The sequence below is a fragment of the Equus przewalskii genome, chromosome 13, assembly GCF_037783145.1.
Source record: "Equus przewalskii isolate Varuska chromosome 13, EquPr2, whole genome shotgun sequence".
Taxonomy (NCBI): domain Eukaryota; kingdom Metazoa; phylum Chordata; class Mammalia; order Perissodactyla; family Equidae; genus Equus; species Equus przewalskii.
Window position 1 is genome coordinate 28,674,061 of NC_091843.1, and position 16,186 is coordinate 28,690,246.

Consider the following 16,186-nt stretch of genomic DNA (forward strand, 5'->3'; position numbering starts at 1 on the left):
ACGCACTTGAATAACCTCTGTATTTTAACTGATGCATTTATACAATTGATTATTCAAAGTTGACTTAAGTAGACCATTGATTATCCAAAGATCATCCATAGTGATTCAAAGTGATTGTTGGTGTAGGTGGATTAATAGCTACCATATTTCTTACAATTCTATTCATTGCCCTTGTTCTTTGTTTCTATTTTTGTCCTCCACTCTTTTTCTGCCTTTTGTGGTTTTAATTGAGCACATTATATGATTCCATTTTCCCTCTTTTCTTAGTATATCAGTTATACTTTTTTAATGTTTTTTATTGGTTGCCTTAGAGTTTGCAATATATATTTATGATGACTCCATTCAATTTTCAAATAACAGTATAGTAATTCATGCATAGTGTTATTACTTTATAATAGCAAAAGAATCCTTATTCCTTCTTCTGGCCCCTTGTATCATTGCTGTCATTCATTTCACTTATATATAAGCATACATAAGCATATATTTATGTGCTATGTATATATCATATATGTGATATATACATATACCTCTTAACATAGCTAATCAAATACTTTGTTGGAATTATTATTTTGAGCAAACTGTTATGTCTTTAGGTGAATTAAGAATAATAACAATAAAAGTTTTTGTTTTACTTTTGCTTATTCTTTCTTCAATGTTCTTCCTTACTTTATGAGTTCTGAACTTCTGACCTGTAGTATTTTCTGTGTCTCTAAAGAACTTCTTTCAACATTTCTTGCAAGACCAGTCTAATATAAAATATTCCCTCAACTTTTGTCTGAGAAAATCTTTATTTCCCTTTTACTTTTTAAGGTTAACTTTGTAGGATACAGAATTCTAGGTTGGTGAGCTTTTCCTTATAGCAGTTTCTTTCCTCTCTCTTTTGATTGTGTGGTTTCTGAGGCGAGGGTTTCAGGAGATCATAGCGACATTTTTGTTAGGCTTTAAGCTTAGCAAGAATAAGTTACAAATGAGTGGCTGAGAAATATGTGATCTGCTGATTCTCATAAATTACTATACTAGTTTGTTTGTGCTTTGGAATCAAAGCCTGGAAAGGAGTATCTTATCAAGCATGAAGGCAAGGGGCTTAAGAATGCTGGGCCCTTGCAGGGAGGGAATGCCGTCTGCCTAACTTGCTGATTGTTCCTAGGATATTCCCTAAGGGAATGGCCTTGGGCAGGGCTGGGGTATGTTGAAGGGAGGAAGACTAGAACTGCTGAGCTATGACCTGCATATCCCTGCTGGCATGAGTTCCTGCTATGCTTGTACTTCTTTGCCTGCAAATAAATACGTCCCAATCAGAGGGACATCACCTCAGTCCTTGAGGCTGATGGTCCCCTGTCCCATTGAATAATACAGATTGTGTTGTGTCCATTATATAGACTGTGTTCTGTCTATTAATTCCGTTCCTCCTTCAGCTGGCTGCCTAGCTGGTCTCAGCAGCAGGAGAGGTCAGATATACTTCTTATGTTTGATCCTCTATAAGTAATGTAAGGCTTTTTTCTGGCTTTAGAACTTTCTCTTTGATCTATGGTTTGAAAATAATATTCTCAGAGTATTTACCTGACTGGTGTTCTCTGAGCTTTCTGCATCTGTGGTTTAGAGTCTGGCATCAATTTGGAAAAAATCGTTAGTCAATATTGTTTCAAATATTTCTTGTGTGCTTTTCTTTCTTTTCCTTGTGGTGTTCTCATTATGTGTATCTTACATATTTGTATTTGTCCTGTAGTACTTGGATATTCCTTTTTTATGTTTGTCTCTTTTTCTTTTTGCTTTTCAGTTTTTGAGGCTTTTACTGATATATCCTCTAGTTCAGAGATTCCTTCCTTAGCCACATACAATCTACTGATATATTCATCGAAGACATTCCTCATTTATGTTAACATATTTCTATCTGTAGCATTTCTTTTTAGTTCTTTCTCTGAATTTTCATCTCTCTGCTTACATTGCACATATGTTCTTGCATTAGAGTCCTTAGCATATGAATCATATTTGTATTAAATTCCTGGTCTGATAATTCCAACATCACAGCCATGTCTAGTTCTGATGCCTATTCTGTCTCTTCAAATGGTGTTTTTCTGCCTTTCAATGTGCCTTGTAATGTTATTGTGATAGCCGGACATGACACACTAGGTAAAAAACTGCTGTAAACTGGCCTTTAGTAATGTCATGGTAAGATGTGGAGGAAGGAGCAGCATTGTACAGTCCTACAATTAGGTCTCAGTATTTTAGTGAGCATATGCCTTTGGATGGTGAACTTCACAAGTGTTTCTCAGTATTTCCTCCTACAGTATGGGGAACTTGATGGCTAGAGTGGATGAGAATTGGGTATTTCCCTGTTCTCAGGTCAGTTAGGCTCTGATAATATCCTAGTTTAGGCTCTAGTTAACTAGTTTCTCCTAAAGGCAGGGCTTGTTAACAAGAGCAGAGTGCTCTGGTGTATTTCTAAATGGTTTCTTTACTTCATTTTCCTGCCAGAAGCCTGAGGACATGTTTCTCCCGTATTAATGATGGGAACTAGGTGAAGCTCCTGGAGATACACCTCACAATATTGTGGGGGCGTCCCTATGACTGGGTCCCCTGGAGTTTTGAACTCTTAGACTTGTCTACACGGAGCCTCCCTCAGTTCATCAATTACAGGTCAGGATTTCCTCCTCAGGCCGTTTTGTGTGCTGGTTTCTGCTTGTGAGTGTCTGCTCCAGAAGCGTGAGTGCCTGTGGTCACCTGTGTGTCTCTCCAGTCTTGTGGTTAGCAATTTTCCCTGTGTCCTCCCCTCTCTTACCGAGCTAAAAAGAGTTTGATTATTCAATCTTCAGCTTTATACTTGTTGTGGACACAGTTGGCTGTTAATGTAGGTTTGTTTATTGTGTTCCTAGTGGAAGTGCGCCCTCTTCTGTCAGTGGAGCAAAATGTGGTTTCTTCTAGGAGGTGATTGTGTGTGTGTGTGTGCGTGTGTGTGGCGGGGGAGGTTCCTGCACGTGTGTTGTATGCTTTGATACTGTTTGGTTCTCTTTTGTATTGCATTATTATTCTAAAGATCCCCAGTTGTTTCTTTTTATTCACTATCCTGTCTCTGAAGGATGCCTGTGTCTACCTGACTCACCTCAATTTTTTATTTTCTTTTCAGTGGGAACTGATGCCTTTTTGAGACTTCAAACTTGAGTCTCACTTACTTTCAATTTTCTTCCCTGTCACCATGTCTTTTTCTGCTGGCTCTTTTACAGTGTTTTGTGGGAATTTTCTCTTTTGAGATGATTTTAGCTCAATCTTAGGTTCCCAGGTCCCTTCTCTCTTTGTAGGTCTTTGTAGGTTTTCTTCTTTCTTATATGGCCTCTCTTCCACCCCTTGCTGTCCCCCACCAACTTCCTCTTCGCAAGACATTTGCCTGTGCTTGGAGTTCACGTAATAATCCCACTAAAATTTGGAGATTATCTTTGTACATACAGGAAAAGTGAACTTAGTATTTTTTCAGTCTTCTAGTTATGCTGAGTACAAATGGTTGATGTGGTTTTCTTAGATCTTCTTGTGAATTAGTACAGTGTTTGGATGATTCACAGAGAGATTTAGCCCATTAACTTTGGGCTACCTGGAAATAAGTAAATTTTTTAAAATATCATTTTAGTTTTTGCTGTAAGTATATGTTTCTTAATTAATAAACTTATTGTGGCATATTTTATATACTATGTAATTCACTCAGTTAAAATGTAGAATTCAACAATATTTTAAAAATAAGTAGTGAAACAATCACCATAATTCAGTTTTACAACATCTTTATCAAGACAGTGAGATCTCATATGCCTATTTACTGTTAATTACCATTCCCCACACCTCCCACTCCAGCAAACCACTGACTTACTGTCTGTCTCTATGATTTGCCTTTTCCAGGTATTTTATATAAATGGAGTCATTCAATATGTGGTTTTTGTTACTGGCTTCTTTCACTTTGTATAATATTTTCATGGTTCATCCATGTTGTAGCATACATAAGTCATTCATTTCTTTTTCCTGTTGATAATATTCCTCTGATTGATATACCATGTTTATTTATCCATCCATTCATCACTTGACAGACATTTGGGTTGTTTCCACTTTTCTTTTTTTGAGGTAGATTAGCCCTGAGCTAACATCCATCACCAATCCTCCTCTTTTTGCTGAGAAAGATTGGCCCTGAGCTGACATCTGTGCGCATCGTCCTCCATTTTCTACATGTAACACCTGCCACAGCATGGCTTGATGAGCTGTGTGTTGGTGAACACAGAGGATCCAAACTGGTGACACCCACGAGGAGCACCAGAATTTAACCACTATGTGACCGGAGTGGCCTTGATTGATTCCACTTTTTGACTCTTATAAATATATTTAAGGATCCCATTGCATTCTAACCAGGAAAAATTTATTTAGGAATCCACACCTGCACACATTATAACAAAATTAAGAATGAATACAAAAGAGTGGTTTTAGGATTAGTCAGAAAGAAAGAATGATTATCAATAAAGAGATTAGATTGTCATCTGACTCCTCAACTTTTACAATGGAAGATGATGTCACTCTTAAACATGGATCACAAATCCTAAATAAAAGCTCTTCTTGAAAAATAAGACAGTGTATAAAAATGTTGCCAAATTATGACACTTTCTTTTACTAGCCCTCAATGATGAATTCATATTAGATATACGATGATTCACCATATTAATGTGTTAAAGATTTCAACATTATCTTATTTCAATAAACAATTATAAAAGCTTTCAATAAAAGTAATCTATACTTACTGTAGAAAATCAGGATAAATTATAATGATTCTGCATATAAATTTGAAAAATATCCCAAATTAAATAATACACAATTTTATGAATAACTACGTTTGTGATAAATTAGGAAGAAAGCAAGTGAATAATAAATAGAAAATTGAGTTTAATGATTCCCTCTGAGATGGGAGGTGGATGGAATTTGAGGGAAGAATCTGATAGGGAGGCCGGCAAAGGTTATGAAAATGTTTTAGTTTTTCATTTGGTTTCTGCTTAAAGGCATGTTTGTTTTGATATGGACCTATAATAAAAACATAGAAATTATTTATCATCGTTTTTAAGTATGGCATTTCATAGTAACATAATAATGTTATTTTCAGTTGTATCTTCTCTGATTATTTCTTTGTCATCCGCGTTTTACACACTGACTGTAGCAAATACACAGGCCCCCACGTGGCTGCAACAGGAGACACAGTCCAGTCTGTGCATCCAATGGTATTGCCTCTGGTCACTATTGTGTGTTTTCAGGGAACGTAGGGGACAGGAAAATAGTAAACATTTACTCTTTTGACTTATGGAAATAATGTCAGTATACCAGCAACTACTGGTTTGCTCCTAATCTAGTAATCATATACACAGTACACAACTGCTGTGTTTCTGTTAAAACTAGAGAAAATATCCTCAAACTTTACCCTGGAACCCACACTTCTGTTAGATTTAGCTGTATGTGCTAATCCTGACTTGAATTCAAATACTTAAATAAATTAACAGTGTTTAATTTAATATAATCTTTATAATTAGAGACATATCTTGGAGATATTGCCGGTTTGGTTCCAGACCACCACAATAAGGCAAAAGTTGCAATAATGCAAGTCACCCCAAAATTTTTGCTTTCCTATTGCATATAAAAGTTATCTTTACACTATATTGTATTCTATTGTGTGCAATAGCATTATGTGTAACAAAAAAATGTACATACCTTTATTAAAAAATACTATATTGCTGTGGCTGGCTCAGTACTGTAGTGGTTAGGTTTCTGTGCTCTGCTCGGTAGCCCAGGTGTTCATGGGTTCGCAGGTTTGGATGCCAGGCACAGACGTAGCACCACTCATCCAGCCTCACTGTGGCAACATCAACATAAAATAGAGGAAGATTGGCACAGATGTTAGCTCAGTGACAGTCTTCCCCAAGCAAAAAGAGGAAGATTGGCAACAGACATTAGCTCAGAGCCAATCTTCCTCAAACACACACACAGAATACTTTGTTGCTAAAAAATGCTAACCATCATCTGAGCCTCCAGCGAAACCTTATCTTTTTGCTGGTGGAGGGTCAGGCCTCAATGTCGGTGACTGCTGACTGATCAGGGTGGTGGTTGCCAAACATTGGGGTGGCTGTAGCAACTTCTTTAAATGAGATAACAATGAAGTTTGAAACATCAATCGACTCTTCCTTTCATGAATGATTTCTCTGTAGCATGTGATGCCGTTGGATAGCATTTTAGTTGCAGTAGAACTTTCAAAATTGGAGTTGATCTTCTCCAACCCTGCTGCTGTTTTATCAAGTATGTTTATGTAATATTCCAAATCCTTATTTGTCATTTCAACAATCTTCACAGCATCTTCATCAAGAACACATTCCCTCTCAAGAAACTTCTTTTTTTTCTCATCCAAAAGAAGAAACTCCTCTTCCATTAATGTTTTATATTGAGGTTGCAGCAATTCAGTCAAATCTTCAGTCTAATTCTAGTTCTCTTGCTGGTTCTACCACATCTCCTGCTACTTCCTCCACCGAAGTCTTGAACTCCTCAAAGTCCTCCATGAGGGTTGGGATCAACTTCATCCAGACTTCTGTTACTGTTGATATTTTGACCTCTTCCCATGAATCACTAATGTGTTTAATGGTATCTAGAATGGTGAATCCTTTCTCAAAGTTTATCAATTTACTTTGCCCAGATCCATTAGAGGAATCACTGTCCATGACAACTATAGCCTTAAGAAATGTATTTCTTGAAAGTCAAAATTATTCCTTGATCCATAGGCTGCAGAATAAATGTTGTGTTGGCAGGCATGAAAACAATATTAGCCTCATTGTAAGGTTCCATCAGAGCATTGGGTAACCAGTTGCATTGTCAATGAGCAGTCACTTTTTGAAAGGAATCTTTTTTTCTGAGCAGCAGGTTGTAACAGTCAGCTTAAAATATTCAGAAAGCCATGTAGTAAACAGACGTGATGTCATCCAGGCTTTGTTTTTCCATTTATAGAACACAGGCCGAGTAGATTTAGCATCATTCTTAAGGACCTAGGATTGTCAGAATGGTGAATGAGCACTGGCTTCAACTCAAAGTCACCAGCTGCATTAGCCCCTCACATGAGAGTCAGTCTGTCCTTTGAACCTTGGAAGCCAGGCAGTGACTTCTCCTCGCTAACTATGAAAGTCCTAGATGACAGCTTTTTCCATTATAAGGCTGTTTTGTGTACATTGAAAATCTGTTGTTTAGTGCAGCCCCTTCATTAATGATCTTAGCTAGATCTTCTGGATAACTTGCTGCCTCACCTGTACTTTTATGTTATGGAGATGGCTTCTGTCCTCAAACCTCATGAACCAACCTCTGCTAGGTTCGAGCTTTTCTTCTGCAGCTTCCTCACCTCTCAGGCTTCATGGAGTTGAAGAGAGTTAGGGCCTTATCTGGATTAGGCTTTGACTTAAGGGAGTGTTGTGACTGATTTTATCTTCTAACCAGACCACTAAAACTTTCTCTATATCAGCAATAAGGCTGTTTTGCTTTCTTATCATTCAAGTGTTCTCTGGATTGGCCCTTTTAATTTCCTTCAAGAACTTTTCCTTTGCATTCACAACTTGGCTAACAGTTGGCACCAAAGGCCTAGCTTTTGGCCTATCTCGGCTTCGAACATACCTTCCTCCATCAGGTTAATAATTTCTAGCTTTTGATTTAAAGTGAGAAGCATGCATCTTTTCCCTTCACTTGAACACTTAGATGCCATTGTAGGGTTATTATTTGGCCTAATTTCAATATTGCTGTGTCTCAGGGAATGGGGAGGCCCAAGGAGAGGGAGAGACACAGGGGAACAGCCAGTCGGTGGAGCAGTCAGATCACACAATTTTTATTGATTAAGTTTTCTGTCTTATATGGGCACAGCTCATGGTACCCCAAAACAATTCTAACAGTGACAACAAAGATCACTGTTCGCAGGTCACCATAATAAATATAATAATAATGAAAAAGTTTGAAATATTGGGAGAATTACCAAAGTATGACAGAGGCATGCACTAAGCAAATGCTATTGGAAAATGCTGCCAATAGACTTGCTTGAGCCAGTGCTGCTACACACCTACAATTTGTAAAAATGTAACATCTCTAAAGTGCAATAAAGTGAAGTTCAATAATCTGTGTCACGCCTATATTGTTCTTATATATCTCTCTATTCTTTACCTCCTGTTTATGGTCTCATTGTTATATATATTACATAAATAATTGTAATATATATTTAACCCCACAATATGTTGTTATAATTACTTTACTTTCTTTCTTCATTTTCTAAATGCATTACTAATTTGCTCCCTTCAATTCCATTATACTGTGATTAGCAAATACATTGCACATGTATTTCTATATTTTATAAGCCCAAGAATATATTATGTACATTTCTATACATGTTATTTTGTACAATTGCTTACTAAATAAGGGAATAAAAATATACATTAATAGTGTGCATTATTATTAATAATTACCTTTACTGGTGTTGTTTTGTTTTTATGTGGATTCCAATTACCATCTGGGGTAATTTTCCTTCACACTGAAGAGCATCCATTAGTATTTCTTATAATGTGGATCTGCCAGCAATAATAACTTTAGTTTTTGTTTATCTGTAAAAGTCATTTGTTCAGCCTCATCTTTGAATCGTAGCTTTACTGGGTACGGGGTTCTTGGTTGACTGTTTTTTCCGTGAGCACTTTGTATATGTTATCTCACTGCCTTCTGGCCCCATTTTTTCTGCTTAGATACTGGCTGTTAATGTTATTGGGATCTGGAGCCTGAGGTGGGGACAATGGCAAGCTTCTCCCTGCGTGCCACCCACATTGTGGGATCTAAGCACTCAGTGGAGCTGCAGCAGTAGCCTCAGGGTCACTTGGCTTGCCTCTCCTGCTGTGGAATCATTGCCTCATGAGCTGGGGAAGGGCTGAAGGCATGTAGTATTCACAGTATGCCACACCGAAGGGGGAGCCTCCATTCTACAACTGGGAGTTGGGTGGAAGAAGGAAGCCCCACTTCTATAATGCCCTCACTCGGGAATTAGCCAGCAACAGGCAGAAGCGGGTAAAAAGAGAAATGCTGCCATCCTGCTCTGCCTTTGTAGAAAATCCTCCCCCTGGGAGCTGGTGAAGAGGAGGCCCATGTTCTTGCCTAAAGCAGTCTGGAGTGGGGGTTCCACTTTGTTGACATGGGAGGGGGCGAAGGAGGAGCATCTTGGTTCAAATACTGAAGACTCTTGCCTTTCTTATGAATATTTATGGATCCATTGAATAGGTGTTTCTTCATTTGTTGTTTGCTCTTAAGATGTTTTCCAGAAACTTTACGTTTTTAAAAAAAATAATTTACAACAGTTTCACTTGAGGTGGGTCAGCCAGAGTCCTCATGTTGTCATTCCAGAAGCTGACCGCACTCTATGCTTTTTCACGTGGATGCAAATTACTGTCTGCTTTCATCTAAGAAAACTCCCCTTATTGTTTCTTGTATGGTAAGGCCAAGGTATTCTAGCAACAAATCCTATTAGTGTGTTTGAGCCCAAGATGTCTTTATGTTGCCTTCAATTTGCTAAGATACTATTCTGTATATAAATTTCTTGGTTGAAATTTTATTCTTTCAATACTCGGATTATGTTATACCATTGCTTTTGGCATCCATATTTTTTCTGATCAGAAGTTAGCTGTTAATTATCTTCCTGCTCTCTTGTATATGATGGGTCATTTTTCTCTTGCTCCTTTCAATATGCTCTCTTTATCTTTGACTTTCAATATTTCGGCTATCACGTGTCTGGATTTGGATTTTTTTTTTTTACTTTTAACTTAATTGTAGTTCACCTTCTTAAATGTCTCGAATAGTGCTTTTTAAATCAAATTTGAGAAATTCTCAGCTTTTATTTCTTTGATAATATTGTTCTGGTCTTTTTTCTCCTTGTATTCTACTGTTCTATTATGCATATGTTGGTGCATGTAATGTTGTTCAAAATTTCCTTGAGGTTGTTAAATTTATCTCTTTATATTAGTTTACCTTTGTGAGATTTCTTACTGACTATTGGCCTAACCTCAGTTCACTGATACTTTCTTCTGCCAGCTCAAGTCTACTGATCCTTTACATTGAATCACTCTGTAAAGCTGATTGGCTAGTGAGGAAGAAAATAACTGACCCAATCTCTCCCATGGTTCAAAAGCCTTTAGTGTCTCCCACTTACCATTGAGGGAAAGATGAAATGATTTAACATAGAATGTAAGGCATGGTCCCATCTGGTGTCAACTTCAATCACCAGATTTCATTCTCTGCCATTCCAGAAATTCATACCCTTTGCTGTATCCAAGGGTTTCCCAAACCTGGCTGTGCCTTAGTCCCATCTAGAAGCTTTTAAAACATACCAAGCCCAGGACTCACGTACAGAATTAATTCACAAGCTTGATAGTGGAATTGTGTATCCCTCTGCTTTAAAATTTCTCCAGATGATTCTAATATAGGTCCAATTTTTTTAAAGTTCTAAGGCTTAGACTCTTTTTGTATTAACATTTCCAAACTGTTTCTTCTTTGTTCTGCTTGATTCTCTTGTCCCTTTCCAACTCATCAGTTTCAGAAGATTTCACATATTTTCTCTCTCTCAAAATCTATAACTGCACATATTTCCTTCTTTCCTCCTCGTACTCCTGTGTTCATCAGATCAGATTGTCCCAAGCCTCCTGCTGAGGGAAGATGTAGTGATGAATATTTGGGAGGCATCTCTCATGACCTGCTTTATAGCCCCCACTGAGGACCTGTAAGACCTCTGTCTCTTATCTGCCCAGATAAGAGCTATCAAACTCCTCACTCTGATATCAGCAATGGTGACTTCTTTGGATGGAGCTCGATGGTGGAGAAAGGTAAATGAACAAGATAGCTACTGTTGCTTCACTGTCTTTTGTCTCTTCATGTGAGGTAGGTCAAGTGCGGAACCTAGCTAGGTAGTCCTGGTGTATAGCCTTGCTCTGAGTATTGCTCCAGATTGAACCTTCTGCATGTAACTATTCCTATTTTTATGACAAGAACAGTGAAATTCAAATGAGAATGTTTACTCTAAATGTGGCCAGGCTTCTTGTGGGTTGACTCAAAGGTTTGGGAGCGTAATCAACTCCTTCTCCTGTGTTCACCGAGAACTTTTTGTGAACTTTCTCTCATGGGTCTAGGGCAGCCATATGTTGACATGATATATTTCTTGTTGAATTACAGGGTTGAAGGGAAGAACAGAGTGAACATTCCCACCCTAACTAGGATATAAGGAGTTGGAGTAGTTCCATTGTAAGGAAGACACTTTCTAAATTGGCCCTGGATTCTGTTTGGCTGTCCATCGAAATTGAGCAATGCACCCTGTGCCATTGTAGCAAACATCTTCAAGGGTTTCTGCCACAGACTCGCACAAACGCCTCTCTTCTCATCATCAATCAAAACTCTTTTCATCCTCTTGGCCTTCTATCTTTATTCTGGTTAGTAAATATTCTAGTCCTGTGCAAAACACTTCGTGTATCCTAGAAATAAAGAAAGCTTTCTCCTGTAATTAAGAATGCAGTGATTGTTTAACCGGGTTTGTAATTCTTCCATTATAAAAATGACACAGAGCACGTTATAAATTCCTTTTCAATGTTTCACCACTGAATTGGTTTTCCTCACTTCTCTCATATAGATGTTGAAACAGCGTGGTGAGTTAGCACGGGCAGTAGACTTTAGCTCTTCGTTCATCTGTGTCTCAAGAACTTCACCGAAGTTCCTTTTCCTTTTGAGCCCCAGATTCTGTGGTTGCTAAATGCAAAATGTCGGGAAGGAATGATGCCTTCCAGATCTGATATTCTTTGAAAATTGCATTATCATCTCTGAGGTCCTGAAATCAAGGCCTTGTGTAAGGAAAGAACTCACCCACATCTCAGGAGAGCAGGTATGTTGCTTAATGCTCAAAGTGGCCCATGAAGTTAAGAAAAAAGGACCTGTTACACATTGAATAGAATTCTGAAAATAGAGCAGAATTTCTTCATAGTTAAGTGACTCCACACAGGGCACTGTCTTCCATCACAATGAAATGTCTCTTTTAGGAAGCTTTACAAAATTGATATCTTCAAGTAGGGTATCAGGAGTTACCAAAAATAATATATGCTACTATTTTTCTCTGAACTAGATTAATTTTGGAATTATTTCCTTCTGGGATTTGTATGTATTTGAGAATTTATATTTTTGTTGCTGTCACAAAATTCTTACTGCAATTAGTTGCAGTTTCTTGAGTAGGTCATTTGCCTACATTTCTGCTACAAATATACATGTGGATTTCTTATCTTTTAAAACTGTTCTTTGGTTACAGAAACTGCTTTTCTAAAATCACCAATTTACAGGAATTCCATAAGTTGCTACTTGTTCGTTTGGAATATGTAAATTTTTAATCATCTTTAATTTTTAAAATCACAGCGAATTTGACCAAACAAAATGTACAAAAACTCATTCTTCAAAAAGCAAAATTATGAATGGGTTCATATTACACCAAGGTCGAGATATAGAATCTAGCAAGCAATACAAAAGCTTTTAGCATTATCTATACAGGTGATAGTGTATTTAGCCTATTACCCCAAAATGCCACTCATGGGTAGTTATCAGTTGAGCACAAAATTGAGAGATATAAAGTGTATTTAGAGTAGAATTGTTCATCCTAAGAAAACAAAAGGGAAAAGAGGACCACCCCAATTATCAGTTTGTAGAAAGACAAATAGTAATTATTTCTATATGTCTACATCGTGGACTATTACATAGGGATGAAAATCAACAAACTACAGTTCTCAAATCAGTATATCTAAAGGTCGCAGAGACTATAAAGGAAAGGCAGATAAGAATACATATTGTATTGTTTTCTTTGTGTAAATTACCAAGATATCTAAAACTATGCCCAATATATAAATCTAGTGAGTGTATGTATTGCTACATACTGAAATTCTAGAGAGGGGTAGGGAACGATAAACACAAAATTTAATTTGGTGACTTCCTGTGCTGTGTTTGTGGGGAACAATGAAAAAGATGGAACCTGGGAGGGAGAGATGGGTGGGGGTGGGGAGTTGGTTACATTCTAAAAATGCAGTCAGCTAGTTGCATGTTTTTTTAGGCCTTTTTCTTAATAGAATATTTCAATTAAAATATTGATAACGTTTTATTATTTACTGTTATGTGACTACAAAAGTTCTTTTCTTTAAACCTAAATATAGAACATACTTATCCTTTTTAGGATGCACAGCATTTTATATTAAGATTTGAGAAGATTGTATTCAAATATTCTCTAATAAGTGTAAATTATCGATGTTTTACAGCCATACTGTAGTGCATACGGTCACCAAAAATTTGAGAAAATTTTCCAGTCTGCGCAACCAATGACTGCACTTATTGAAATAAATGTATTTTTTGCATCTTATTCAACTAGGAAAATACTAGTAAATATTTGCTCTTTCAAAGTAGTGAAGAAATCATCACAAAATGAGAAGAAAATCCATTTGCTGATAATCTAGGCACTATCAGATACAGAAAATAACTGTAATATTTCTCTAAAAGCCCAGGAAACACCCTTCTACTAGTCCTAAAAATTCTTACTTCTGAATGTAGTACTTAAACTATCAACATAACCATGCTGGATGTCCTGCAAAAGCACAACCAACTAATTTAACTTAATTTAATTCATGACGAATTACTTTGGCAGCATAGTAGCCAGTATGATGTTTTCTGAAGCACTAATGCTCCACAGTAGACCTTGGTGACGCAGTGACAATCAGCCTTGCAGATTTCCAGCCACAGGGAACATAACTGAGCAAGGAGCAGACTGACAACTACACTCTGAAATCGATCACAATGGGTCCTTAATGGTAGAAAGGCCTCATGTGATTGTTAACTTTGTCTCCTGAAATCAGGATGGCCTTTGAAACCTTCCTTAGAGTACAGAGAAGTCTAGGAAACCTCCACCAATTCCCCTCCTTTTCTGCTTCATTCTCAAGGAGTTTATGGTCCAAGGCTTTGCCAGTCATTTTTGCCTCACTTCCTATTTTCTTTCACATGCATGTTCTCTCATAAAATCTTTGCCCATTTACTGTCAGAAATTTGTCTGCCTCTTGGAAGATCTGGACTAACACAATCCCTAACAATGTCTTTTCTTAGGTCTAGTTGGAATGTTAAGTGAGGACTGAGTAAGTGGGAAGGATCAAGCAGCCCCACAGTAGGGAGAGGACATGTGCAGGGTGGAGAGCAGATGGGGTCCCTTCTTGGCGAAGCTTCACTGTCACGTCCCAAGGTCAAGTATCCTTATTTAGAGGCATTTTGTGCAGGGCCCGGAGAGTTTAATATGTTCTTTTAATAATTGTTTCTTTCTTTCTCTTTCTACAGAGAAAGGTGGCAAATTTAGCTTTGCTATATGGTAACTGCTGACTTTTTGCTGAAGCTACACCTTCCTATGGCTTCTATTGTGATCCCATTTTGCAGTGGCTTCTACAGCCACTTTTGTGGCTTAGAGTTTCACAATCAGGGTCTTCCCTTCTTAAAGGACCAGGAGAATTCTATAGAATACAGGATGAAATAGAGGATTTTCCAAGTTCTTTCTAATTTTGAGATTTCCTGATTTTAGTATTTTTATTCTCTATGTTGAAGTTTTCCATGACAGTTTAAAAAAATAGTATCTTAATTGCATGTTTTATAGTGTAATAGCCAATACAATTTGAAATCCTAAATATTTTGCTTGATAAAATGTTAAATGGCATTATATTTATTAAAATGCCCTTGTTTATTTGGTTCAGTAATGCATTAAGACGTACACACATTTTCTTTCTTTTTTGAGGAAGATTAGTCCTGAGCTAATATCTGCTGCGAATTCTCCTCTTTTTTGCTGAGGAAGATTGACCTTGAGCTAACATCCATGCCCATCTTCCTATACTTTATATGTGGGACGCCTACCACAGCATGAATGCCAAACGGTATGTAGGTCCACACCCCGGATCTGAACCAGTGAACTCTGAGAGGCTGAAGTGGAATAGGTGAACTTAACCTGTGTGCCACTGGGCTGCAGCCAAGACATATGCACATTTTTGATACCTATAACCAAAGAGAGATTTTCCACAAATGACCCAATATTACATTACATAGGTGTTCAAATAGTGCTGATGACTTGGATTCTCTCTGTTCTAAAGATTCAGAACCTGCAGCAGAGTTTTCTGAGAAATTGAAAATCCAACAAGCACCACAGGTTATATTATGATCATGGATCTTATGTAATACTGGCTTCGCCTCTAAGACCTAGGATATGTCTATACTTGAATGAATTGCAGAACCTACAGAAAGATAACCAAAGATTCAAAGATTTGGGAAAAATTATATGTTTTTCATTCGTGGTCATAAATCAGTTGAGAGGTAGCTGGGTGGTCCTGGGATGGCAGGCAACAGTGCCTTCACTGACTTAGGAGTTCTTTTACTAGGTCCAAGTCATCTGTTTCTCCATGAGTCTCCACTTTTCAAGCCAGAAGAAGCAGGCTTTAGCTGTGTGTCCAAAGACTCATTCAAACTTTGAATGTAATGGCAGAAATGTAGATTGAATGTAGGATGACAACTAGAAATCTGTGACATATACTATGCCAGGCACACTTTTCACTAAGTGCTTTTCTATCTAAAGAGCAATCCATGTAGGGCTATTAAATTATTTAGCATCTCTAATATGCCTCTGGAGGAAAGTATCCCTTAGAATGTTTATTCTCAGAACAACATTATACACCCACTTTTAGTCACTTGCATCACCTTTCTTTTTGTAGATGACTTTATAAAACAATTCTTCAGTGAACGCTGGTATATTCATTTGTGTATTCTTTTTTCTTATTTCTACTTAATTAAAGCCCTACTATGTGTCATGCTCTATGTCCAATGCTAGAAATAAGATGATACACAAAAGCAGAGATACTCACTGTTCTTTAAGACTTTAAATGTACTGATTAAACTTACCAGGCACTAACGAATGGAAGTGCACCTTCATTGCACGAATGTTCTCCATAAAAGCTCTGGGAAACAGCTTCCCACACGTTATCTGACTTCGCTCTTCTAAGTCTCTTGTTAGGTAGACAGCAGCTCTACATTTTAGACAGAGTGAAAATGAGACACAGGAAACTCAACAATATTCTAAACCTGACATTTT